This window comes from Phyllostomus discolor, chromosome 3 (genome assembly GCF_004126475.2).
Source record: "Phyllostomus discolor isolate MPI-MPIP mPhyDis1 chromosome 3, mPhyDis1.pri.v3, whole genome shotgun sequence".
Taxonomy (NCBI): Eukaryota; Metazoa; Chordata; class Mammalia; order Chiroptera; family Phyllostomidae; genus Phyllostomus; species Phyllostomus discolor.
The window spans coordinates 136,587,849-136,603,001 of NC_040905.2; positions in this window are offsets into that span (position 1 = coordinate 136,587,849).

A 15,153-nucleotide genomic window follows, 5' to 3' on the forward strand; every position below is an offset into this window, starting at 1 on the left:
CTCCCATAGTGTCTCTGGCCATCTTCTGTGAACAACTCAGTCAGGAGACTACAGAAAGAGTTACCAAGCAATTTTTGAATGTATTTGCCTGACTTTCTTAATGATTGCCAGTTGTTCTTATTTTGTTCTCCTTGAGTTTAGAGCATTAAAATGGTGAGAAAGCTCAGAATGGCAACATTCTGAAGGTAAACTGGGGATAGAAAGAGCCTCATTTTCTGTTTCTGAGAGGTACTCTTTTCTCTTTGTTGCCCACATAGACCTGGAAGCTACTCTTCCCAGTATGAATGGAACCGTTTGCTTTGTTGGTTTTGTGTTAATGTGACTCAGCCCTGGTTGGAGCTGAAACTTGATATAATGCCACAATGAGTATAGTTGCACATGCTGTTTCTTAGTATTCCTCCTTTTAGAGTACCTTGTTTGGAGAGAATTATAACTGAAGGGGAAACAAATTCCCTTTGGCCAGAGACTTGGCTTAGAAATAATCATTTGGGGAAGCTCCATTTTCATTTGCCATTTAAATAAATCTACTGATATAAATCCATATTTGTGAGTACTAGGGTAGACCAAGTAAAATAAGAAAGCCCTACTTATTATTGAAAACCAAAACCCTTGAGATTCTTTATAGGAATTGAGGAGTGGGAGAAGGGTCATCATCTCCTACACAAAGGAAATTAACTTTCATTAGTTTAGATACAAGCATATTTTTCTTTAAAAATAGTTGTTACTGAAATCTTGACAAATTTGTTCCTTTTACTGTGTATCAAGAATATTAGGTACACACAAGGGCATTAGTGTTAATTCTCAGCACAACATCTGGATAAAACTATTAAGAAGGAGGAAAGCAACTCCTGAGGAAGTGTTCTCCTGTGGGATGTAGGATATCTCACAGAACCTGGACATTAGAGCAGGGCATTCTGTGACTGTGGTGAAGTGAGAAACAAAAATGAGGAAACTTGGTAGTTTTTCTAAGCACAGACTAAAACAAACCCAAGAATACCTGAGATCCTCCTATCTTGGCTAAAGTGAATGACTGTCACAACTCCAGCCTTGTTTCATACCTTTTGCCTTATGGATAAGATTTATTAAGATATCCAGCCTAGAATTATTTCCTGGCAGCATACAATCCATAACAAAGTCCTGCTTCCTTTAACCTGCCCACAACCCCCTAACACACATCCAACTCCACAATGAATCCTTTTCCACATTGTGTTCCTGAGATGCCACAGGGTTCCCCATGCTGTGTGTTCTCCTGTACTGCAATGAGTGCTAAAACCAAACCTTCAAGATAGGTGTATTCCTGGTAGTCTTTGACTGGAGCACATTGACACTATTTACTAGTTTCTCAACCACCAATCCTTCTATCCTGTCTTTACTGAATATAGAATCATGATGTTGTGGCTAGTTGTTCTCCAGGAAAATCAGCTTCACTCTCAACCCAGGATGACCCCTAACTGTTCTTTGCAAATGTTAGGTATAGGGATGGGTGTGGGAACCAAGACTGGTCCATGTGACCTGAGGTGAAATGGATTTATTGTGCTACCTTTAACCAGAAAAACATATTTTTAATGACTATATAACAGTTTTGTGAAAGTCTTCAATTTTTGGAAATTTAAAACATTTTACTTATGGCAGAGAGTAAAAGCCAAAAAACTTAGTGTGCTTTTATGTTCTTACTCTCATATCATAATTACATCCTAACATATTAAAACATAATTTTAGATCCACATTATTATTATGTAATTTTTAAATTTCATAATATTTTCACAGATTATTATTGACACATATCCTGTTTCATTAAACATACTCAAAGTAATATGTCTTTTTCTTTCCTTCCTCCCTCCCACCCACCTGCAGTCTCTTCTTTCTTCCTTCATTCCTCTTTCTCCTCCTTTCATGTATTCTCTCATTCTCTTGCTCCCTCCTTTTTCTTGCTCCCTCCTTTTTCTTCTCCTCTTTCTTCTTTGTTACATGGCTCACCAGCATTTCTTTAATACTTTATTTTTTTTTTTAATTTTCACATGAAGAGTAATTCTGAGTCATAGTATTCTTTCCTTGAAGCTGTTCATGTTGCTTCCTTGTCTTCTGAAATACTGTTTTGGGAAAGAAGTATCCTGCTATTCAGATATCTTTTCCTTTGAGTATCTGCCATAAAATAATTTCAATCTTAAAGGATATATAACAGTTTTCTTGGAAAATCCATCAGTTTGCTTCTTGAATAAATTGTAGAGTTAGTTGAACTATTGATGAAACTTCTAAGAAAAGATGAGAAAATATGTTATTTCAATGCTACATAATTAAAAGTCTAATCCTTGCCAACACTAGGTATCATCAATGTTTCAAATTTTAACCGTTATAAAGGGTACATAATGGTATTTCATAGTGAGTTTAACTTGTGTTTTTCTGACTACCAGTGATGTTGAACATCTTTTTATATGCTCATTGGCCATTCCTAGAACTTTTGTGAAATGTTCATTTAACTGTTCACTATTTTTTGTTGGTTTGCCTTTATTCTTCTTGGGTTATAAGAGTTATTTTTATATCCTAATGCAATATTTTAGTACATAACTGCTTCACTTAAAGAAATTGAACTGGAAATTGTAGCCAAATATATGGGTGTGATTTAATTTAAAGGACCTTATATATCTCCAATCTGTGATGTACATTCAAATAAAGGGTTTTGTGATCACATGAAAAGATTGGAAGATGAATAAGAATAACATGTCTTCATCTGGATTGTTATGTGTGTGTGGGCACATGCATATACACACACACACACACACACACACACACACACACACGAAGTTTCCTGTTGCTGCTGTGACAAAGTACACAGCGTAGCTACTTAAAACAGCACAGATTTATTGTTTTATGAAGTCTATAGGTCACAAGAACCCATTTCCTTGCCTTGCCCATCTTTTAGAGGACTCCTGTACCCCTGGACTTGTGGCTCCATTCATACTTCTTCAAAAACAGAAACATTGGGCTGAATTCTACTCATGCTTTTATCTCTATGGTTGTTCCTCTTTTGCTTCCCTTATGATTACATGGGGCTTTCAGGGTAATTAAGGATAATCTTCCTATATTAAGATAATCTGAGTTATAATTTTAATTACATCTGCAATCTTAATTCTTTTTTTGTCATATAACATAACATATTCACAATATTCATATGCTGGGAATCAGGATATGGACATCTTTGGGAAACCATTGTTTTGTTTATCATAGTATATTATTAATTCACAAAGTTTCTCCACATTTCTGGCTTTATGAGTCATCCATGAACTTTTGGTCCCAGTTATATCAGATAGGAGGACTTCTATAGTGTCTGAGGGAATTTGACAATGTAACAGACAAAACTTACAACTAGTTTTGATGGAGATAATTACCCCAATAGGTAAACACCTTGGGATGAAGAGATATTATTGTCCAATATCATTCACCTGCAAAGTGGTAGGGCACAGACTGGAGCCCAGTTTCTGTGATTTCATTGCTTATAGTTTTTGAACCCCTCTACTCAAAGGAACTAGAGTACTAAAATATGAAAGGCAGGAGAGACACTAAATCTAAAAAGATACAAACCTAGAATGAAAGCTATCATGTTAGGAAGATGTGTAGAGGGTAGTTTTAAAGTAGATCAAGCAGAACACAGTGAATCATGGCAGGGGCAAGGTACAGAGAACACTGGTCACTTTAACTCAACTTTGGTGGAAAAGACATGCCATGGCTGGCATAATGCAGTACACTCTCTGAGTGACGAAGGCAGGGAAGTGGTCAGGAGGAGCACTGTTCCTGAACACAGCTGGGAAGTGGTTCTGCTGGGGTAGCTGAGCCTGAGCATTTCTTGCTAGGTCTCATAGTCCTCATTGAATGTCCAGGTTGATGAGGCCTGGGAGTGGTGGTTTATAGTAGTGTTTGGGATTATACTGATATGTTATATACAAGTGTTATAAATGACAGAATTAGAACAATGAATCCATGGCTACAAGTTTCTGATTGCTCACTAAGGCACCCAAGCCACACTACAGGTGTTATCAATGGACATAAGTGTTATCAGTGTACACGCATTCTGTACAAAGCTCTAATGGAGAACAAAGCAGAACCTGCCTTCATGTCTAATGGTCTCCTTCCTTGTCTAACTTTGTTCTTAAAAGTCTTTAACTCCTTTATCCCAAACTTACCTCCTATGGAACAAAGGAATCATATCCAGGAGAGCCCAGTTCCTGCGTTAGAAGATTTTATTTGAATCACTTGATCAGACAGTAGGTTGCAGTAAAGTGTCCATATTCTCTGAGGGCCCAGGAGGCTGAACGTCATGGCCTTGCCCTCCATTTTGAGCAGTTTATCTGCTGAGTATCTGAAGGACATGGGTGCTAGGTCAGTGCCAGAAGTTTGAAAAGACCCAGAAAAAGAAGTGATTGTGTTCACCTGAGGAGTAGTGTTCCACACTAGAAGCAACATGTGCACTATTGAAGTTATGAAGAGATTACTCATATAAAAAGAAAATCATGTAGCATAGTATTAATATTAAAAAAATAAAGGTAAACAGAAGAAATGAAAAATATTTCTCTTTTTATGAAGACTAACTGCAAAACAGTACTTTAAGAATTTAATTTTTTAGCTATTGCTGTCTCTTTCTCTCATTTTCCCTCTCTCTCCTTTCTTCTTGCATTCTCTCCACTCTGGCAATTGACTATTATTATGAGAAAGTAAAGGCTTCAAAGAATATCCTCAAATGTTGAAGAAATTATTGCAGTGTTCAGTTAGTAATGCTGAGCTGTTTACTTGTTTTCCACATAGAAGTCTATTGTCTAGGATCACTGAACCAAAGCAAATAGACCAGACACATGGTTAAAGTGTTAGTGTAGCAGCAACAGAAGCTATCGAACACAATTTCTAATTGCAAGGGAGACTGCATGTCTCAAGGTTTTATTCTGTCACTTGGAATTAAAGCTACAGTCTTCCTGCTCTGATATTTCCCAGAGCCTTACAGGCAGCTCTGCTGTGCTCATCAGTCTGCTGGCAAGGGGGAGGTGCCTGCACTATATTCTCTGGCCCACTTCTTAGATTTTTTAAAGGTGCCACACAAAAAACCCCTTCTTTCTCCCCTCAAAACCAATTACAACCAAACAAAAAACTCACTTGCAGACTGATTCATGCAAATTACTACTTCCTTTTGGCTCTCCACTATTTTGTCCCACATTTGCAGATAGATAGATGTGTTTGGATCTCAGTTTGGGCCATTTGTCATTAATAAAACATTCATTAGGCTCACATGCATGTGGATTTCTGATCATTCTGGTTTAATGTTGAAACAAAGGCTGCTCTTGAATTAGAATTATCTCCTGAAATATTAAAGCTGTGTTAATGACTTTTCACTTAATCACTGTTCACTTGGGCCAGGTTTGGTTTATGATGGGGCAAATATCAAGGGTACAAGTTGCAGTGATTTTGAATGACCGTCCATGGTTCTCTGATTTTGGGCAGTACTCACCTGGCCATTTGAAGATTTCAGCATATGTGTTATTTCATTGCATATCCAGTAATCACTTGATAGATTCAAACTGTAACTAGCATTTGCACCACTCAAAGGCCCTAGTGTCCCATTAGTTTTTTGTTGGCATTAATCTGAGAGCAGATATTTTTTCTTTGGCCTTGATGCATGTGAAGTAGGAGGATCTGGGTAAATCTGGCTTTTTGTGTGAATTTATTCCAGAGGGAAAGGCAAAGTACTTACAGAAAGAATTGCAGAATCCTCACAGAGTAAAGTTCATTTAAGTAAATGAAAAATGAATATGTAGGCTATTATGTCAAAACTATAATAAAAAGGGATGCAGTTATTTTAGCAGAGGAAAGTTGATGTTTAGGAGACTCTTGGTTTTGTTTCAGTTTATGAGTTACCTATGGATGTGTATGAGTACATGACTCACATGACTTTATTCTGGGTGTTGGTATTTCTTGACAACAAAACCACAGGGAATGCTATTAAGATAGAGCTTAAAAAATAGACTTTTAATTACCAAAGTACTACTATATTTTGAGAGCCCCTCAATGTGCTATATGAGACAAGGTTCCCTTTATGATCTGCAGTGACCAGTGTTATATTAGTCTCTCATCTTATATAAAAATGGGTAATCTGCACCAATATATATTTTGTGTAGCCGTTTCAATAGTTCTGTGAGGGAGATAGGACAGGTGGTACTATTCTCCTTTGGTAAACGAGAATATTCAGAGTCCCTCCGAAGACTCTGAGATTTTACCCTATGTGCAAGCTGACAAGCTGGCCTGTTGCGGTTCTCTGGATGCTGGTATCAGACAAAACTCCTAGGCCAGAGACACAGGCAGCACAGCAGAGAGCATGAGCATGATGTTGGCTCCATTTCCCCAGGGCTTCCTGCTCCCGAGAGGTGACCTAGATGGAAGTAGATAGATGCAGCACATGCAGTGGGTTTCGTTATAGAAGAATTCATTGTTTTTGTAGTCAGCATTAAGCAAATTTGTTGGTTGTCTGGCTGGAGATGTTACCATATCCTTCAAGATTGATTGCAGCGAAAACAACCATGAGAAATGGCTCCCATAACGAGCTGCCAGGACCTTACATTTTTGGCATAGCCAGCAAGAACATGCAGGGCATTCAGAGCTTATGGTATTGCCTCTCCCAGCAGAGTCAGGGTAGGTCAAGTGATAGTTTCAGGTTTATGAGGCCAGTAAGTGTGGCATAGCTAAAGTTGAAAACTGGGTTTTCTGATGCTAGCTTCAGTGCTTTTTTATTAATGTTAATGTTAATGACACTAATATTAATATTTATGCTAACAACAAAATGAATACTAAACACCCATACCAATAATTTATGGTGTATTAACCTGACACTGGAAGCTTTGGGTGCTAATTTATATACATTATCGCTTTTTCTTGTCACAACCCTAGAAACCAGGTACTATATTCTCTTATAAAACTTAAAAACAAATAGGCCCAATTAACTATGTTCTATGTTCACACAGTAGAAAATGATAGACTGCAAGGCTTATGGTGTTTTCAGAAGCCCTGTGTCTTTTGTGTATATAATTTTAGTTGTACCAGAAATTCTGTATATTCAAACCACCTTCTTCACACCCTTGTCAATCCTTGTAACCATCATAGCTGGAGATTTGGTCTTTTGATTTAAGAGTCTGTTTCTTGTTAAAACTCAGATTCTTAGGAGGGGTAAGATTGTCACATAAGCCATTTTATACTTGAGAATGCACAAGTTGGAAAGGTCCTTTTTTGTCTGTGAGTGCTGTTGGAGTGGAGGAAAGAGAGCACATGAGGACGTTGGTGTTGTTTTGGGGAGAGAAGGCTACAACAAGAAGAGAGGTTAAAGGCAGAAAGAAAATCGAACAGAAATGGGGACATTGTCCATCTCAGAGTTTGCTCAGTGTGGTTCATGCTTCAATTTGTTGAACCTAATGGCTGAATATTGAACTTGAAGAAGTCAGATTGTACTTAAAAAATCAAAACATAGCTGATTCTGATGGTCTCAGATCTTTAAGTATGTATAGGCAGTTTCGTGCCCCCTAAGAGTGTGGGCTTTGGAGCCAGAGGGTCTGAGATTAATCTTAACTCATCCATTTGTTAGGTGTGCGATCACATATATTTTACTAAACACTGCACCTCCATTTCTTCATCTGTAAGTTATAATAAGAATATATAAAGAATATAAGAAATTCCTAGCAAATAAGAATATATTTGCTAGGAAGATTAAATAACAATATAGTTAAAGCATATAGAAAAAACCCTGACATTTAATTAATACCTGATAAATATTAACTAATATTATTATATTTTATTTAGGGCACCTAAAGTTCTTGTGGGAGTAAGAGCTAATATATAAAATGAGAATACTTTAAAAAACTCTCCTTTACTTTAGTATAATATGATGTATTAGTATTATCCTTTTTTTATCATTTTCAACTTCTGTGAAAATGCAGAAACAACTGAAAAATGCTAAATTAGGTTAAGTCAGTTACAATTCAATTTATAAAAAGTAATTGTTCTCTGAATAAATTATAACTAGATTAACAATGAAAATCATTGAATTTTTCTTGTTACAAAAGCAGTTCCTTTATTTTGGGTATTCCTATTTTGTGTCAGTACTGTGCTGGTTTCTGAGGGAAGGTACCACTATGAAGAAAATACAACCCCTCCACAAAGAACCCACAGTTTAGTATAAACTATTGAGAAGTGACAGACTAATATTTTAAAAAAAACTTTTAAAGATTTTATTTATTTATTTTAGAGAGGTGGGGAAGGGAGGAAGAAAGAGAGGGAGTGAAACATAAAAGTGTGGTTGCCTCCAGCAAACCCCACACTGGGGATATGGCCTGCAACCAGGCAATGTGCCCTGACTGGGAATCAAATGGTCAATGCTTTGATTCACAGGCCTGCACTTGTAACAGGGTGCAGCCAAGAGGGGAGCCTAAAAAAGTGATCTGTAATAAGATCCAGATGAGCCTGGAGATAATTGGCTCCACACCACAGAGCCACACCTGCCCAGAATCTTGCAGCTGTAGCCAACTGTGAGAGGAGCCGGAAATGGGGACTCAGAGGACGATTGCTGATGGGATTTAAACCGAGACGCGGCAGCCATCTGAGGGGGAGAACTACGCACAGCCCTGCGAGAGAGAACCACACAGCTTTAGCAGAGTGAAGCCTCTTGCGGCCCTGAGGGAGAGAACGACTCAGCCTTGACGGAGTAGAGACTCCCGTGGTCCGCACAGAGAGGACCACGTGCCTTTGCCAGAGTAGGGACCCCCGCAACTTTGGGAAATATGGTACTCTGGACTGGGCAAAGGGGGAAGGAAGGAAGAACTGTGTCTGTTGATGGGTGCTTTAAGGGACTTTAGGATTTTTGGTGAAGACATCAGGTCCCTACTTTAAGTTTGCATAGCATTAAATAAACGTTTCCTTTCCTTTTCACGAATCTCTGGCATTGAGAGACGTCTTTCCTGAGGCAGCGGGCATAACGGACCCGGGGGCCTCTTTATATCGTCCCAGACCGCCCCTTGTTGGTTCTGGAAGAGTTTTTGGCCACGCAGATGGGACGATCGTTGTCCGTGGCAGACCGACCCACTCAGGTGCGAGAGAGTGAGGCTTCGGAGTTTCCCAGTCTCCAGAATTGCTCCGCACGCCTCCTGAGGGCATCGGCCGCCTCTCACGGCTGGGAAGGTGAAAAGGAAAGGAAACGGAGAGAGAGCAGAGGCGTGAAAGTGTTTTGGTTGAAAACTTGGTTTCCGAGGGCCTTTTTTTTTTTTTTTTTTGGAATATTGGAGCGGGAATTTTGGATAATGGATCCGGAAATACCAGGGCTTTACGCCATCTGTAACCTTCGCTTGCTTTGTTTGGACTTTTGCTTGCTTTGTCGGAACTGTAAGAGTAGTTCTGAGCCAGTCCCTAAGTGGAGCCCATTGGGGAGAATCCTAAGGGATTGGGAGAACTACTGTGCTAAGTCGACATACAAGATTCCTTTGACTAAGCAGTTAATGGTTTATTATTGTAACACGGTGTGGCCCACTCATGTTTTGGGTGATGAGCTGAGATGGCCAGTGAATGGTTCTTTGAGTTACTGCATCACTGCTAGATTGAAACTGTATTGCAGGCGGTCTGAAGTATCGGAAGAGTTACACTATCTTAATGCATTTATGATATTGCACAACAGCTTTGTGCCAGAGGCAGAGAAGCGTGTGATGGTCCAGAAGGGAAAAGTGGTCTCAGAACCCCTCCCTGAGAGTGGAACACAGGAAGAGAGAGAGAATGAGGAGATAAGTCTCATGGATGCCCTGAACCCAGGGAATGGGAGCTCGCAGACAGGGGGACCTCCAGTGGTGCTGCGACGTCCCCAAGAGGCGGGGGCCGCCACGACTCCCCAGCCCTTGCAGGTGGGAGAAGTCTCCACCACAGATTGTCGAGTTGGCTCCTTTAGCTATCCCCACCAGCATATGGGAGGGGACCCCTGGGCTCTCGAAACCAGAGCCGGCTGGCCGGAGCCATCTTTACAGGCAGGCACATCCTGCGTTCTGCCCCGACCTTCACAGGTGGCAGGGGCCTGCGCACCGCCTGCCTGTGGGGCACCCCAGCCCCAATGGGTGGGGGTCGGCTCTGGAGTCCCGCTGCCCCAGCAGGTGGGAGGTGCCTGTGCGTTGCCTCCGTCCAGCCCCCTGTGGGTGGGGGGCGTCTCCGCGGGGCACCACCCTCTGCAGGAGGGAGGAGCCTGGCCCCCTCTGCAGGGCGTGGCCTTGGGCCACCACCCTCTGCAGGTGGGAGGGGCCTGGCCCCCTCTGCAAGGTGAGGCCTTGGTCCACCGCCCTCTGCAGGTGGGAGGGGCCTGGCCCCCTCTGCAGGGTGAGGCCTTGGGGCACAACCCTCTGCAGGTGGGAGGGGCCTGGCCCCCTCTGCAGGGTGAGGCCTTGGGGCACCACCCTCCGGACGTGGGAGGAGCCTCCGAGAGGGCACCCCCTTCAGAGCTGATGGAGGTTTCTACACCTGCAGCCTCACACGGGATGAGAACTTCCACTGCTGGGGTACCTCCCCCTGCACAGGCAGTGGGAGCCACCTCAGTACTGTCTCCCCCCCGTAAAGCCAACCGCTCCGCCTCCACCTGCTGAGCAATGTGTGTCACCCTCCAGAACTCGCCAGGGCACCTCCTGTACCTGGGGAGCCTCCAAAGGTGTAGCCAGCCAGTACCCTTTGAGGCAATACCCGATAGGCGGCGTAAATGAGGAAGGCCAGCGGGCTGGCTACTATTGGGCTCATACTCCGCTCTCCACTTCCGACTTGCTGAACTGGAGGGACATGCCAACCCCTCATATAGGGGTGACCCTCGGAAGATGGCAGATCTTATTGCCTCTATTTTTGCCCCTCACCACCCAAACTGGGCAGACACACAGGCCCTCCTGAACATTTCGCTAACAGCAGATGAAAGGCGTTTGGTTCTAAGTAGGGCTGATCAGGAGGCCCAGCGTCTCCGTGATGAGGACACCCAGGGGATTCTTAACCCAGTGGAGGCAATTCCTTGGGTACACCCTAAGGGGGACCCGAATAGCAGAGATGGCTTAACCTCTTTAAGACACTATAGAAAGTGCATATTGGAAGGACTTAGGAAAGGAGTGCCCAAGCAGAGGAGTCCCAATATGATACAGACTGTCCAGCAGAAGCCAGATGAGGATCCTTCTGAATTTCTAGAGAGGATCTCTCAGGCATATAGGAAATACACTGACGTTGATCCAGAGGCACCAGAGAACGTGAGAATGGTAAACATGACTTTTATTGGGCAGAGTGCTCCGGATATCAGGAACAAACTTCAGCGTGTAGACCGAGTAGTGGGAATGAGCTCCTCCCAGCTAGTGGACATAGCCTTGAAAGTCCACAATGCCCGCGAAGCAGGGAAGTCAAAACGGGCCACAGTGTTTATGGAGTTAGGCCAGGGAAACCAAAAGAAGTGGGGCCCTAGGGCAGAAAAGGGAAACTCGTCGGGTGCCCGCCACGGGGCCAGAGGCAAAAGGGGCCCTACGGAGAAGAGAGGCGCACTAGGCCGTAATCAATGTGCCTATTGCAAGGAGGAGGGGCACTGGAGGAACGAGTGCCCCCATCGCAAAAGGGGAAAGGAACCAGGGTTAAAAGAAAATGATGGTCACATGTGGATGCGAAAATCATGTGTAAAGGTTGTCAAAGTTTTACCCCTGGAGTAGAGGAACCCCGAACTACTTGCTTTATGGTTTCACGGAAAAAGAGCAAATTGCTCACGTTGGGTTTGTTTCTGATCAGAAAGCTGTACCTGAAGACCTAGGAGAGGTCACCTGTAACCAGTTGGGGAGCATGCCTTTGCCACTCGGGACCCAGGGAGGGTCAATTGGGGCTGACGAGTGCTTCAGCCAGAGGCAAAGGGGGCATGTCTCTGCCAAGAGACCGGACCTGAAGGAGCATGTCTCTGCGAGGCACCAGTGGACGCATTGGTGCAAGAGAATGCTTCTACCTGTGTAGTATTCTGGAACTCTATGTTTTGGATTTCGCTCTGTATCTGCTCTGAAAAGGAAATTGAGGATTCCAGGGGGAGGTTGAAAGTTCATGCTCTGTAGGAAAGTTTTGAGAAGCCTGGTGGATAGCAGAAGGAAAAGGATTTTCCTTCACGCTTTGTACTTTTCTCCCTACCTGATCCCTCCAGAATTTGGCATTCTGAAGGACTGAGCAATAATATAAGGTTTCTTTGCATAAAACCAACAAGACCAGTCGTTAATAGTGGTTTGGTTAACCACCACGACTTTGACTGGAATGTCACGCCTGCAGGAGGCGTGTATGGGTTCCGGTCGTCACCGGAAAGCCCTGAGGAGCTGGGATTGACTTGTGAAGCGAGCGGATGCCCACGAGAAAAGCCTGGTACTTTGGTTGGTTGTGTGGTTCATGGCAGTCTTTCCAGGGAAGGAACGACGGTTGCTTCCCTGAAAGATGGCCAAAAGGAACCTGTAAGCACACCAGATGCCTCAAGGATTTGAGTGAAACGACTGGTCCAGGCGAAGCCAGATGGCGGATGTGTGGCTCTGCTTCTGTGCCCCAAGCAGGGGCGGACTGAGAAGTCAATCTAAAGGCTGCCTGTGTGAGTTCCAGCAAAGTAGACTGGAGGATCATAAGTGATCCAGGCTGGTCTTGGTGTTTTTAGGCAAACGAACAATCAAAATTAAAAGCGGGACTCAAAGCGGTCCCTCTAATAACAGTGAGGGTGATCTTAAGGAGAAAAATTATGGTGTGAGGAAAATACAATACTCAGTATTGAACATCAGAAATGGCGCAACTAACTGTCTCGAAAATTTGCTTTTCAATGTACAGGCACAAAGGATCTGTGAAACTGCCATTGTTAAATATCATTGTAGCAAGGGCCTTGTAACGAGATGTCTTCCCAAAAGACAGTCTCACAGGCACAGAGACTGGCTTGGGAATTTTTGTGTAAAGTAACCTGTGTGTTCTTCTGTTTTTGGAGGGCATATGCCTAGAACCTCATTACCTGAGTGATTGACGGTAATACAGGCCTCACTTAAGGAGCCCATTGTCATCACCTCCCCCTGAGATTCAATGGTTTGGCCGAACTAAGTGGTTGGGCTGGTGAAGGGTTCGGGCGATCTGTGGGTTTCACTGTGAGCCTATGTTTCCCCATTTCTGTCTTGATGGCTTGGACAGAAAAGGGCCCAGGTATCTGAAAGGAGGGAAATCCTAACATGTTCCCCTCGGCCCCAGTAAAGCCTAGTGGGCCACAAGAGTTTCGGATAGGTGTAGCGTGCCTTGTACACCTTCCTCCTGATAAGCCATTCCTTACCTAAGCCCTTGCCTTTGTCCTTTAGTGGCTATGATTTAATTGTGCCTTCCAAGTTTTTCCAAATCTGTCACCTCCAGAATAGGACCAGGATGCCAACGGTCCAGTAATGCCGGCCTTTGGGCACCGAGCCTGAGACTTCCTGGTGACAGCCTGCTGGCCAGGATTCTGTGAGGTCCTTCCCCTTACAGGAAGGACTCCCTCCATGCTGCATGCCCCACCCCCTTTCAGGGTACCCCTGACCCATGGGTGGGTAGAACAACGTCCATTTCCAGCCGGAAGCAGTTACAAGAAGTGCCTCGGCCCGCGAGGCAGTCAACAGGGTCCGCCGATATACCTTTATCGGATGAAAAGGGATGGGACAGGAGGCGCGAAAGAACGGCAGCAAGACAAAGGATTCTGATCAAGCTGCAAATTTATTTCAAAATGGAGGGAGTTATATAGAGGAGGGCAGTGAAGGAAGTGCAGTGGATAGGTGGCTTCAAAGCGTGCTCTAGCCTGCGACTGGCCGGGGGGTGTATGGCGGGCGCGTGATCGAGGCACTGATTGGTGTGCCACCTGTAGTCCAGGAGGGGGGAGTTCTATGGCTCCTGACCGCAGCATTCAGGCACAGCCTTCAGGTCTGATTGAATCAGCGTGTTTCAGGCTTATCCCAGCCCCCAACATCTCCTCCCTTATTTTTATTTTAAGGTGAGGAGTGGACATTAACCGGCTAGCGGAGGCAGTGGTCTGGCTCCTCCTGAGCTTGTCCCGAGCTCTGAAGCACCCTTTTCAGAGGAGAGGGTTGGGGCACTGACCTCTATGCAAGCCGACTTGCCTCTCAGGAGACATGGCAGGGCCACCTCGGGGCAGCTTCTGCTTGCGATGCTTTGCTCTGCACCTAGCGGTATCCATTACAATTTATATGTAAAGTATAATGCCAAGGGTTATACTGTTCTCGTAGGAGGTGGGGGTGTAAAAAGGAGCTCATGCTCGAGGGCATTCTCGGAGAAAATGCTGCGAGTCAGTGCCAGGTTCATTCATTTCTAGCTGGTGATAAACCTATCTGGATAGGTTTGCCAAGAAGGGAGTTAAGTTGGTCTCAGATGAGGTTTGTGGTGCGCCTGAGAACCCAGGGAGCAAAGGTCAGGAAGAGAATGATAGCTATTAAAGGCCCGAGGAGAGGGAGAAGAAAGGGGAGTAGTCCGTTGAAGGCTGTAAGGAAAGGGCTCTCAGTCAGAGCTTTTCGTCGTCTTTCCAGATCTTCTTGAAGGGTTTTGATCTTGTCCCGGACGATGCCTGACTTGTTGGCAAAAAAGCAGCATCGTTCCTGTAAAGCTAAACAAATGCCTCCCTGCTCTGCTGTGAGTAAGTCTAGGCCTCGTCTATTCTGGAGGACTACCTCCGCTAGGGAGTCTAGTTGGTCTTGAATGTCAGTAATAGTACTGGACAAGGCTTGGACATCATCGACAAGTTGTTTGGAAAGTTTTGTATAGGAGTGAACTGCAACTCCTAATCCTGCAGTTCCGGTAGCTACCGCTCCAGAAACTCCTAGACCAACAAGCAGGGGAATAATAGCTAAGGCTCTTTTGTGTCGTCCTGCGAAGTGGTCAAAAGCAGGAACGGGGACGGGTTCATCCCCTGGGATAATGTCTATGTCAGGTAGTAAGGCAGCTAGGGCACATAGCCCTGTCCAATTGGCGGGCAGGGCGGTGAAAGCTAGATTATTACCACAAACGAATGCTCGTCCTGGACCAGGGCAGAGGGATGTGCTGTAATTAAGCGTGTGGCTGCAATTGGTAAAGCTAGCGAAACCAACAGAAATATCAAAAGAATTATTT